Source organism: Lemur catta, chromosome 7, assembly GCF_020740605.2.
Source record: "Lemur catta isolate mLemCat1 chromosome 7, mLemCat1.pri, whole genome shotgun sequence".
NCBI lineage: Eukaryota > Metazoa > Chordata > Mammalia > Primates > Lemuridae > Lemur > Lemur catta.
The window spans coordinates 69,636,009-69,649,528 of record NC_059134.1 but is presented as its reverse complement, the minus strand read 5'-3'; the positions used below and the strand labels follow the sequence as shown (position 1 = coordinate 69,649,528).

General features: G+C 42.6%; 1 pseudogene; it reads left to right on the top strand.

Annotated features, from left to right (window-relative positions):
- Window positions 1-245: 245 nt before the first annotated feature.
- On the top strand, window positions 246-3,399 carry LOC123641654 (annotated as a pseudogene).
- The last annotated feature ends 10,121 nt before the right edge of the window (window positions 3,400-13,520 follow it).

Here is a 13,520-nt window from a genome sequence, read left to right as displayed (position 1 = left end):
GCTGTCCCGCTAGAACGCTCCTCCAGCTTTGCCAAACTGCATGCTACAGGCCTACCGGACCTTCCAGCAGTCCACTTTGCTGATGAGGAAATAAAGATGAAGAGAAATGTAATTACCAGTCTGATGCCACAAAACCAGGGAGATAGGGGCAGGACAGAAACAGCACAAGAGTCCACATATGTGAATTCACAGACCTTTGAACTAGTGCAGGCAGTAACATCTTTCTTCCCATGCAGAGGGGCATCATGGGCTTCCAGAAGTTCTCCCTCTTCCTGGCTCTCAGCACCTTGGTCCTGTACCAGGTGGACAACCTCCATGCAGGGCCATTCCGGTAAGACAACCTGAAGCCAGGAACACACTTCCCTCCCACTGCCCCTTGGATCAAACAATTCCTTGCATCCTAGTTTTGGTGTGCTGTGCTGAATGCTTAAAATCTAGGGCAGGGGGTGAGGGGGGGAGTTGAGGGGTGGGAGCAAGTATGTATGTATGTGTACACATATATAAATTTTTCTGATATAAAGGTGTGTAGCACACAATTTATAAATAGTAATAAGGTATACAATATTCTTTACTGTAAATTTCATATAGCCCATTGAATCTTACAAAATGCTTTCGTTGCTTCTTACCAAATTTGTATCTGTAGCTGAACATAATATATCCAATGCAGCCTTGACTTCAAAAATGAATTACATCTTAATCTACTACCTAGTTTACCATAAATTTGGTGTTATTACATCTAATATGTGATCTGTTACTCTATTTGACACCCACATACAAATTTATTACACTGAAAAATTTTTCAGAATTTCATCATTTAATTTTTAGTAATGGTTTCACTTAACATTCAGCTTGCAAGATTCCTGAAAATTTAAGCATCATCTTTCATGAACCACTTACAAACCACTGCTTGGAGACCACACCAGTGCCTGGCTCCTGTTGAGGACACTGACCTCCTGCCCTGTCACTGGGAGTTGGGTTGGCCACCCCCTCAAAGGAGGAGGCAAGGACCAGGAACCCTGGCTGCATATCCTGGGGAGAGGGTGGACAGGAGCTAACAGCCTGCATTGGGTTTGCTTCCCTCCCTAGGTCCTCCCTGCAGAGCATCCCAGAGCTGGCTGGGCTGAGTGAGGATCAACTGCACAACCTGCTGGCTGCACTGGTGCAGGACTATAAGCAGATGAAGGCCGATAATCCGGCGCAGGGGCTGGAGACAGAGGGCTCCAGGTAAGGCTCCCCACACCCAGCACAGGGCCTTCTCTCCCCCTCACACTCAGGAAGGCGTAGCCCAAGTAGGAGAGAACACGCTGGCCAGGGTCCAGCAGGCTGTGCTTGTCCACCAGGACCTGGGGCCCAGCCGTTCTCAGGTCCCATGGGAGTCAGAGGTCCTGGTACACCTGGAAGGACTGTGATTAGACATTAAAAAACTCCATTTCTGAAAGCTTTCAGGAAATGAAATGGGGAGATGTGCAATGGCTCACTGCAGGAATTGCCCTTGCAGTACTGGGCAGACCTCCTAGCATCACATGAGTTAAGACTGGTAAGGATGAAGTGGATAGACCTGGTGTATCTCAGGAGATTTTAGAAACTTGGCTCCACCTTGTTTATCTGCAGATGACATTCTTTCACATCTGCAAGGAGCCTTCATCTCACATTTGCAAGGTGAAGGTAAAGCCTTTGCGGGGGGGGGGAGGGACAAGTAGAGCAGTGTTGGAGGTAGGTCTGGGTCTCTGGATGTGCAACATCCATAAAGATGTGCATGTTGTCACCAAGCCAGGATGGGCACCTTTCCCTAACCCACCCTCCATGTGCTCCCTGAGCCTTAGCAGAGACCAGCCTGACCCCAGCCCCGCCTGGGCAGAGGCATGTGTTGAACCTTCATCCACCCCAAAAACCCCTCTGCCGAGCATTAGGACTGAACAGCATGTGGAATGCCAGGAAAGATCACCCTTCCCCACAGTGCCCTGGCTCACTGAACCTCTGAGCTCTCCTGATGGAGGATGTGAGAGCTGCCCACCAGCCTGGTCCAATCATCCAAGTGACTGTCCACAGGGCAGCCCCTGGTGCATGGTAATGTCTGGCATGTCTTTTCCCTGCAGCCTGGACACCGCCAGATATAAGTGGTGCGGAAATCTGAGTACTTGCCTGCTGGACAACTACATGCAGGACCTGAACAAGCTTAAAACGGCGAATAAAACTGATACTGGTCCTGAATCACCTGGAAAGAAAAGGGATATGGCCATCAAGTTGGAGAGAGACCACAGCCCTCATGTTGGCATACCCCAGGATGCCAACTAAACTCCTCCCCTTCCTTTCTAATTAACTTTCTGGCTTCCTTCCTGTAACTTGATGCATGTGGTTCCTCTCTGATTGCTCTTTGGGCTGTTATCAGTAGCTTTCCTTGTGGCAGAGGATGTCTAGAACCTCAGGTGGGAAGAGAAAGAGCAGGACTCACAGGCTGAGGGAGAATCAGCCCGGAAGAGATCAGAGAGCAAGGGCAGCCCAGAGTCCCCAAAGGATTTCATAGCAGAGCTTCTATATCCTACTTATGAATGGGCTATTCATTTGGGAAATAAAGCTATTATTCTAAAAGGATCCGAGTTGTGGTGATCATTGCTCTAGCCCATGAGACAGGCTTCATGGTGTCTAGGACCTGTACTTAGAAGTAGCCTTAACACTAGGGTAGCAGGACACAGGGTATACTGTGGATGGTCCCCGTGACCGAGCTCAAGCAGCAAGAATAGGGGTGCTAACAATCAGGTAAGCACCTCTGGGACTGGATGGAGCAAACTCCACTCTGCTCCTCTTCCAGGTAAGACTGGGGAACTTTTATTTTCCTAAGAGGGGGTATTTGGTGTAGGTGACTGGGGTGTGGCTTCTACAGTTCTTGTGAATGGGGTTGGGCATGGTGCCATCATTCACTCTGGTCTAAAAAATCTTTGCCAATTTTTAGTCTATTTATACAGGAAATATTGGACATTACAGCTCTTTCTTCCATGGCCAGTCACCCAGAGTCACCTTTGGGTTTTCTGATGCCCCACGGGAATGTCTATAGGGAGTGATCATGGCATTTTCCCTAATGGCCTTTTGACTTTGTGCTCAGATAATTGTGTTTGGGAGAAACACTTAAGGTTAATTGGCACCTCTCAGAGCCTCACTTTACCATGATGGTCCCATGGGGAAGGCTCCTCCCCCAGCCTCTCACTCACAGATCTTCTATTATTTCTTCATCTCGAAAATCAGCATTACCACCCAGAAGAGAGCCTGCAACACTGCCACCTACATTACTCATCAGCTGCCAGGCTTGCTGAGCAGATCAGGGGGTGTGGTGAAGAGCAACTTCATGCCCACCAATGTGGGTTCTAAAGCCTTGGTCGGCATCGCAGGGACCTTCAGGCCTGAGCAGATAAATGTCTCCAAGAAGGTGACCACCTTTGTACCATGGGATGGGAGCACAGATGACAGGGTATTGCAAGGCTGTAGTTTATGCTCTGAGCACCATTGGGCCCATAAGGTTGGGAAAAATCCACAGGGGAAAGTACCGAAACCAATATCTGGAGAGGACACTGAGATCCAATAGCTGAAAGCCTAAAATTTGGATTCTCTCCATTTTCCTGTCTCTGCTTGTAACACTGAGATCATTAGACCAGGAAATATAGATGCTGTTCATTTCAAACACTGTTCTTTACCATTGTAATTGTGATTATTCTAGCACTTGAATTTGAAAGATAATGACAGTATCCTTTTAGAATATACATTACAAAGTCGTATACTCCTGAATTAAGAGCATAGACTTGAGTTCAAAAACTGTTTGCCCTCTACTAGCTATATGAATATGGACCAGTCACTTAACTCTCTCTGAGCCTCGGTTTCCCTATCAGTACATTGAGAGCTACAAAGTACCCACCTCCTAGCAGTAATACAAAGAGCAAATGAGATAATACATATCAAGTGTCTGACAATTAATCAGTAACTGAACTCTAGCTGTTGTTTTCTTTTCCTCCTAGTTCGCAATGAAGCCAAACTCTGTATCTTTTAACGTATAATGAAAGCAATTTGTAGGAGAGGCTCCATGGAAGGCATACATATTTACATCCTTCTTGATATTGAAAACTATCTTCTTTGACTTCAAGGAACTAAAGTTAAGGGCAGAATCAGCTCATTGCAGTTATCTATTGTGGATGTGTTCCATATTTGATTCTATATTCAATAAATATAACAGCATGTCTCATGGGCTTATCTGGTAGCAAATCTTGGCCCTATCAGCCATCCTGTTAACATTGGCAGCTCTGTTAAACCTCAGGGGGACATGAAATCACTGCCTCTTGGGCGTCTGGGGACATATGGTAATGCTGTGCCTTGATGGAACTATTTGTTTAAAGAAATGTCAGTGTTGGCATTTGTGAACTTCATCAAAATTAAAAAGGCATTTTCGATACCTTTAAATGGAATCTCTGCTGCTGTTTTGCTGTTTTTCCCAGGAGAGCTTCAGGGGCCCATAAGCACTTTGTTGACCAGGCTAACGCATCTGAAGCTAAGGCAACACACTTGGGATGGATCCTCAGTGTCTTATACCCTCAGTCTCTAGTGAAACATCCCTCATTGAAATTAGAGCTTTGTGAGTGTCAAAGAAGACAATTCACATTTATTTTCAGAGTACACTGGTCCCCAGCTCCAGAGGTTATCCATGCACTTCTCCTGGACTTAGGTTTGCCCTTTCCCCATCCCTGCCTGTCATCCCCATGAGAGCCCCTCCCTGTACACCTTGGCCTGCAAAGCCATTTACAAACGATGGCTCACAGTTTTAAATGGAGATCACACACTAGCGAACGTAGAAGGTCATCCATGCCATCCAATCCAACTGGTGTATTCAGTGAGGGCCACAGAATTGTCTTCCACGAGGTCCAGCAATAAGTTTACCAGAGACATTCATACACTTAACAAATATTCATACTTACTGAGTGCCTGATATATGCTACGCCCTATTCTAGGCACTGGGAATAGAGAAATGAACTGAACAGAATGGACAAAACTCCCTGCACTCAGGCTTACATTCTAGCTGGAGGAGATGGAGATAACGCATGCTGTGGAATCACAGACCCTCAATATTAGAAGGAAGCTGGAATGTCAGATGGTCTGAGGCCCTTTTCAATGTAGGAATTTCCCAGCATCAACATCCCCAGCATCCTCTGAGACCTCCAGTGACAAGCTGCTGAGTACAACTCCCAAGTGACTGGGAAGCCAGTTCCACTGGTGGGCAGTCATTTAATTAGTTTAATTAGTTAGTTAGCTAGTTATTTAGAAAAGTCAGCCCCTTCTACTCACTGGCTCTAATTATTTTCTCAGGATCACATAGAAGTATGTCCCTTTCTCCCCTTCAATCTGTACTCAACACCATAGCTCCACCATCACTGTAAAAGGTATTAAATGGATCAGACCACAACTCTCCAATGTTCAAAACACTCCAATGACTCCCTATCTCACTGAGCAAATACCTGAGTCATTGTAGTGGCATACAAGGTCCAAGTTGATCATCCCTTCCTCTCCTCTCACCACCATCCTCATCACCTGCCTGGCCTCATCTACTCCTCATGCTCCCACACACTGGCCTGTGTACTATTCCTCAACTTCTATCTCCCACATTCAACCACTGAGAGTCTTTGCATGTGCTGGTACCTCTGTGAAGAACACTCATCCTATGGCCCCATCTCCTCTTGATCATTACTCAAATGTGAAGATAGCCTGACCGTGCTTTCCATAATTGCACCCCACCAACATACCCTAGCCCTCTTCTTTGCTTAATTTTCTTCTCATTATTGCTTACTTACTTCTTACCTCCTACCATCCCTATATATTTTGCTTATTTGTTTGCCGTTTGTACCCCTTGCAGCCATAAATGCAAGGATCACACAGGCACGGATAGGGCTATTTTGTTAATTGCCTTATCCCCAACATGCAGAACAGTGTGCCTGGCACAAGGTAGCACTCAATAAATATTCATTGAATGAATGAGGGAATTAATGAAGTTGTCTTCTTCCCTTTATGTTTGTGGTCAGCTCTCAGGATCCCTCTGGCCCTGATTTTCTTTAGGCTAAATTGTCCAAGGGCCTTAATCTTCAGCAATTACAGCACCTGGATTGTGAATCCCTCAACTGCCTGAAGACTTCAATGGCTACTAGTTTGTCAACAGCTCAAGGATTTCACTCAAAACAACTTCTTCAGCTTGGACACACTTCTAATCCCACCTTTCTCCTCCACTTGATTAATTGTGACCAACTCTTCTTCTTCCTTTTCCCATGCAATAAACAAAGCAGACAGGCAGAGTACTTCTAGGTGTGACAACTATGATGGCTATGTAAGTTCAAATTAGGAGGGGAAATAGCAGAAAGACAGTTTTAGTCTTGGGGCCAGGGAAGCTTCACCAATAATAAAGCTAATACTGTATTTAATTAATAGCAGGACCCTGTGGATATTTTTAAAATAACCCAGAACTCATAGAGTGAAAGAGTGTGATTAATTCGAACCCTCAAACAGAGCATAGGGTTCATTGGATCAAGAACCTTAGAAGAGATCTAAGAAGTTCATAAGTCAATCAAAGTACAGCCTAGAGAAACCATGATTTTGGTGCGGCTGCAGCATCAGTCTTTACTACTCAATAAGCTATCACAGAAAAATTCTGTTTTTTGGTGCTAATTAAGGCTCATCCCAAACAATCAGAGCCTCAGTATATATGCTGTCACTGATTGAATCATTGCTCCCAATGTTTCCCTATACTATAGCAGTATTATATACTTTCACCATTGCCATGCCTTCAAGAGTGGGTAAAGTTGACTTCTCCACTTCTTGACTCTTGGCTCAGCCATGTTTTGGCTAATTGGACATTGATAGACATGATGCAAGCGGAGGCTTGAAATATGTTTATGTGGTTGGGTTTCGGGCTCTTGTGCTTCTGCCACTGTCATGAAAAGAATATGCCCCAAGTGTCTGCCTTAGTCCATTTTGCATTGCTATTACAAAATACCACAGACTGGGTAATTTATAAGGAAAAGAAGTGTATTTCTGGGGACTAGGAAGTTCAAGAGTGTGGTAGTAGCATCTGGTCAGGGCCTTCTTGCTACATAACATGGCTGAGGACATCACATGGTGACAAGGCAAGAGCATGTATTTCAGCTCTGGTCTCCCTTACTCTTCTTATAGTCATCAGTCCTGTCATGGAAGCTCCGCCCTGATGAATTCATCTAATCCTAATTACCTGGATCCATTCCTAACCAACACTGGCTGAGATCAACCTCATCCAAACTATCCCACAATCCATGAGCAGGAAAATAAATATTCGTTATTGTAAGCCATTTGAGGTTGCTTACATGTACTGTTATTGTGGCATTGGTTAAGTGATTCATACCATTTGGGGGTGTTATGGATTGAACTGTATCCTCCCAACATTTGTATGTTGAAGCCCTAACTCCCAATGTTATAGTATTTGGAGATAGGGCTCCTAGGGAGGTAAAAGAGGGCATAAAGGTGGGGTCCTAGTCTCATAGGACTGGTATTCTCTTAAGAAAGAGACACAAAAGCACCTGCTCTCTCTCTCCATGTGCATGCAAACAGAGAAGAGGCCAGGTGAGGACACAGTGAGAAGGCAGCCACCTGCAAGACAGGAAGAGAAGCCACACTAGACACCAATCTTGATTGCACCTTGACTTTGAACTTCCAGTCTCCAGAACTGTGACAAAATTAATTTCTGTTATTTAAGCTCATTATTTTCTTTTACTTCTCAAGCCACTGTGGAATCCAGGTTGTGGACTTTAACTCTCGAGTGGTTTTACTTTGGTGGGTGTCTATTGCACTGTTCTGTTTATAATGCAGGTCTAAGTACTTCCTACATAGCAGTCCTGGTCTTCACAAATTCCATCACTAATTGATTGTCTGGGAAACTCTTCATTTCTCCCTCTTAGATGAAGCTTAGCTTTGCTGGGTAAGGAATTCTAGGTTGGCCATTATTCTGTTTTAGAAGATTGAGGATAGGTGCCCAGTCCCTTCTGGATTATATGGTTTCAGTGGAGAACTCTGCAGTTAGTCTGATAGGTTTTCCTTTGTAGGTTATCTGCTATTTTTCTCTTACTGCTTGAAGGATTGCTTCTTTAGTGTCTACTTTGGTCAGCCTAATAACTATGTGATGTCGTTATTGCCTTTCTTATTGAGTCTCCCAGGACTTCTGTGTGCTTCTTGTACCCGGACATCTAGATTTCTGGCTAGGCCAGGCATATTTCCTCCAGTACGTAAAGAAATATATATTCCAGCCCATGTGTATTTTCTTCCTCTCTCTGGGATACCTATAATTCTTAGATTCAGTTTCTTTACATAATCCCACATTTCTTTTATAATTTGTTCTTGTCTCTTCCTTCTGTATTCTTTTCTTCATCCTATTTGTCTAGCAGATAGGCATTATCTTCAAGCTCTGAGATTCTTCCCTCTGTATGATCCATTCTTAATCCTTTCGTTTAAATTAGAATCCATTGTTCAGTGTCCAATAATTTTTTGGGGGGATAACTTTACTCCCTGATCTTTCATGTTTCCTGAGTTCTTTCACTGATTCTTTCTCATCAAGATATTTGGTCAACAACTGGGGGTGCTAGGACTGGTTTATGGCTCTATTTCCAAGTCCTCGAAGGAATGTTCTTTGACAATGATGGGAAGAGATACTCTGGTCATATACTGTCCTTAGAGGTATTTTAGCCAATTGGCTTACCTCTGACCTATTGTCTTCACCTCTTGCCAATGGAGATTAGTGAGCCTGGTCCTCCAGCGTAAGCTCCCAGGTGGTGGGTTGCACTTGTGTATGACTCCACTGCGCTCTAATAGCTTGAGATGGAAGGCACTGTGTTAAGCTGCCACTTTAAGTAGTCCAAGTGACAGCAACTGCAGTGCACTACAAGTACAGGCTGCTAGCTGAAAATCAAAATAGTAGAGCTTTTGCTATGACTGCCCAGCCAGACACATTTCTCAGCCTCTCTTACCACCAGGTGAGGCCATATGACTAATTACCAGTGGAAAGTGAGCAAACACTCACAAATTTCACGTCCCTTGTTTAAAAGTATATTCTTGCTCTGTACTTTCTCTTTTCCCTTTCCCACTGACTGGAAGATGAGTGTAACAATGTCCTAGCTTCAACCATGCAGGTGAGGACAAGACTGTAGGAGATGGCAAAGCAACATGAAGCAACAAAACTCTACTATTTTGATTTTCAGCTAGCAGTCTATACTTGTAGTGCACTGCAGTTGCTGTTATTTGGACTACTTGAAGTGAATTTAAGGGTAAAAAATTAGTCTCTGCTTTTTATCTCCATAGGAAACAATTGAATTTGTGCATAGTACCTTCAGTTAGGGGGAGAACTATAAAAGACCAACCAGCCTGAATATGTCACCTGTTCTTATGTGAGAAATAAACTTCTATCTTACTTCAGCCACTATATTCCTCTATCTTGTTTACATTACGTTAGCCTGTATTGTAACTAATAAAACAACTGTTCTTGGTTTTATTTCCCTAAATTTTTCTGATTCATGTTTTATCTCTAACAAAATACTGTAGGCTTTCCCTTTTTACCAGGTTTTTCATAATTATATACAGACTATATTGATTCTATGTGTAAAGTATGGGGAAGTATGTTTTTTATTTCCATCCCAAATCTACCTTATATTAGTTACATAATTTACCTGTATCACTTATAATAACTATACAAAGCCCTGAGTTCAGATAAAAGTAACTTTCATGAATTCGTTTAATAGGAATTTCCTAAGTACAAAGTTAATAACTTAGTGCTACAGTGCTCTCTACAACACTAAGGGTAAGGTATACAGAAAAGCGATAAGACATTGTCCTTATGCTTAAGAAACTCAGAATCTAACCAGGAAGGTAACTGTATATCTAACTAAAATAAATGTAAAGATACTTTAACAGTAATATTTGTTAAACACTATAAAATATTTTTAAGAGAACATTCCAACCAGGGGACATTGCATTCCAGGAGGGGCAGGGGAAGAAAGTCACCTGAGACAGTCCAAGCCACTATTATCTCTCACTTGGACAACTGCATCTTCCTGCTTCTACTCTAGCTACTCCCTGCCCATAGCCCATAAACAAGTCAGAATAATCTTTTTAAAACATGAATTATATCATAAAATTGTCTCATGACTTCCCATTAGAGTGCAATTAGAATGAAATGCAAATGTAAACAAGGTTTACAAGGCCCTACGTGATCCATGCTCTTCTTATCTCTTCTACCATTCTCCAGCCACACAGTTTTATTTCTAACTCCCAAGCATACCAAGCTCTTTCCTACAACAGGGCCTTTGTCTTCGCTAGCTCTTCTGCCTAGAATATGCTTCCCCCAGCATGATCACCTCCTTTTTAACACTGATGTGCCAGTTAAAATGTCACCTCTTCAGAGAGGCTTTCCCTGACCACTGTACCTAAAGCACCTCCGCCACCTCCATCACCCAAGGCCCCAGTATCCCTTCACACTAGGGATACTCGTATCCCTTCATTGTGTTTTATTTTCTTCATGCATCCAGTCAGAGAATTTACTTTACTGTGCTTTCATTTTCTATTTCCCTCTGCTAAAATTTCTTTAAAGCTCCATGAGGGCAGGAAACTGATGGGTCTTGTTCACAGTACTAATCACAGTACCTAGAAAAACAGCCGGCACATTTGTTTGTGGTCAATAAATATTATTAAATACACCAGGCATGGTGGCAACAGCCCGTGGTCCCAGCTACTCCGGATGTGTGGCATAACCATTACTTGAGCCCAGGAGTTCGAGTCCAGCCTGGGCAAAGGAGACCCTGTTGCTGAAAAATATATGTACATATTTTTTCTTTATTTAACTATATATATTTAACTGTATATACTTAAATACATATACTGTATATATATAAAACTGTATTTAAATATATACAGTTAAATAAAGAAAAACGGCATGTAAGCTGGATTGTTAGGAGTTGGAAACAGAGTTCGTGAAGAGGAACAAAGAGAGATGGGAAAAAGGAAATCAAACACATTGCATCTTGCCCACAGCTTCGATTTTTTATAGATTTGTAGTTTAATCCAATAGACTATTATAGTTGGGAGATTTCCTAAACATTTTATCTTCGTCATTCTGAGCATGAATACACTTTAAAACATCCCCCGGCTTTTCTTAAACACTTCCCTTGGTATGTAAATCATCATCTAACCTATTCTGATTCAAGCAACTCCAAACAATTACACAATTTTCTCATATTAATCCCAAACCAGTCCACCTGTTATTTACACGCAGTAGTCTTAGTCCTGACACTAGAGGTTCTCATGAAGATAGGAAGTTTAATCCTATTTCAGGTGTCAGCCTTTCAAACATTTAAAAACATCTCTACTATCCTCCTAAAAGTAATAAAAAATAGGTAACATTTATCGATACTATCTACTAGTCTCTGGGCTCAATACATGAATCACTCATTTACCCCTCACAACTACTGAGTGACAAACTTATGACTATGACTGTTTTGGAAACAAGAAAACTGAGGCCTGTATTGGGTAAACTTCCTAGGATCATCAAGCTAGAAAGTGCTACAGCCAGAATTCAAGTGTGGGTGGTCCAATTCCAGAGCCTATATCTTAAGGGTAAGCCTCACTCTCTAAATCACTCCTGCTCTTTGTACTGTTTGTACTAGGCCACTATGTGCAAATCTCTCAGATAACGATCCTAAGACACAGAACTTGACCCACTGCCTTCAACCTAAAGATAAAGGGAATATTGATTCTCATGCATTTATAAAAAACAGGGTATAATACAAGACATAACAACAAATAAGAGGATAAGCAATGTAAATATTAACATTTCTCTGCAAATACTAACCGATCTTTTCATTTTTATGACTAAAATTCCTCTTTGTTCAGCATACATCCAAACTATTTGAAATACATTCTGTTTCCTAAATACACTCTTTATTTCTTTTTTTTTTTTATTTTTTTTTATTTTATTCTTTTTTTTGAGACAGAGTCTCACTCTGTTGCCCAGGCTAGAGTGAGTGCCGTGGCATCAGCCTAGCTCACAGCAACCTCAAACTCCTGGGCTCAAGCGATCCTCCTGCCTCAGCCTCCCGAGTAGCTGAGACCACAGGCATGCGCCACCATGCCCAGCTAATTTTTTCTATATATATTTTTAGCTGTCCATATAATTTCTTTCTATTTTTAGTAGAGATGGGGTCTCGCTCTTGCTCAGGCTGGTTTCGAACTCCTGAGCTCCAACGATCCGCCCGCCTCGGCCTCCCAGAGTGCTAGGATTACAGGCGTGAGCCACCTCGCCCGGCCTACACTCTTTATTTCAATACTTCTCTACCTTTGTTTACATGACTCTCTTCCTAAAAGTCCTTTCTTCCATTTTTGCAGTGATTAGTATCTTCTGTGTCTTTAAAAAACAAATTGTGGGGCTGTGAATGAACTATAAGGTGTAGGAATCAGAACTAACCAAAAGCCTTGGCCCAGGGACCATCAGTGAGATATTCTACTTGAAACCAGGCACAAGGCTGAGAGGATAAAGACGCTGTTCAAATTTCTGCCCAGAGATGGCTAGTGCCCAGAGCAGTGCTTGGCACATAGTAGACACTGTGCAAATACCGATAGGAGAATAATAGTGGTGCAACCATTTGTTTTTGCTTTTTTGTTTTTGTCTGGGTTATTCATCATTACTGCTGCTTTGTTGGATCCTTGCTGGATCTGGGTATCAAACTTTGTAATCTGGAGTCAGAGCATACTAGAGGGAGGAAAATTTTAAGTTCTCTTAGGGCAGTCTGGAGGGAATAGTTGAAGAAAAGTATGACGGAGAGGAAACAGCAGAAGACCAAGAGCTCATTGGGGTGGAGAGCAAATGAGAAACCGTTCTTGGCAATTAGAGGATGGAGTGAAGGACAAAAAAAATTAAAAAACCAAAAATGCCTACTGTAAAAATTCATCTTTTTTTAAAACCTGGCTAGCAGTGATGTGATTCTTTCTGTAACCCTCATATCTTTAATCAAATCAATGGTATTTTTTAATGTTTCTTAAGATTGGATTTTTTTCTTTTTTTGAGACAGAGTATTGTTCTGCTGCCTGTGCAGTGGGCTACAGTGCAGTGGCATCATCATAGTTCACTGTAACTTCAAACTCCTGGGCTCAAGGGATCCTCCTGCCTCAGCCTCCTGAGTAGCCGGAACTACAGGCACACACCACCATGCCCAGCTAATTTTTTCATTTTTCTATTCTTTGTAGAGACAGAATCTTGCTCTTGTCCAGGCTGGTCTCGAATTCCGGGACTCAAGCAATCCTCCTGCCTCGACTTCCCAGAGTGCTAAGATTATAGGTGTGAGCCACTGCACCTGGCCTAGATTTGATATTTTTGAGAAAAACAAGGATGAGTTTTGAGTTTTAACTCGGAGTTCACATGGGGTACGATCAAAGATAGCACACACAAAAACTAGAACCCAGAGACCATAAGGCATGAATAACGGTTT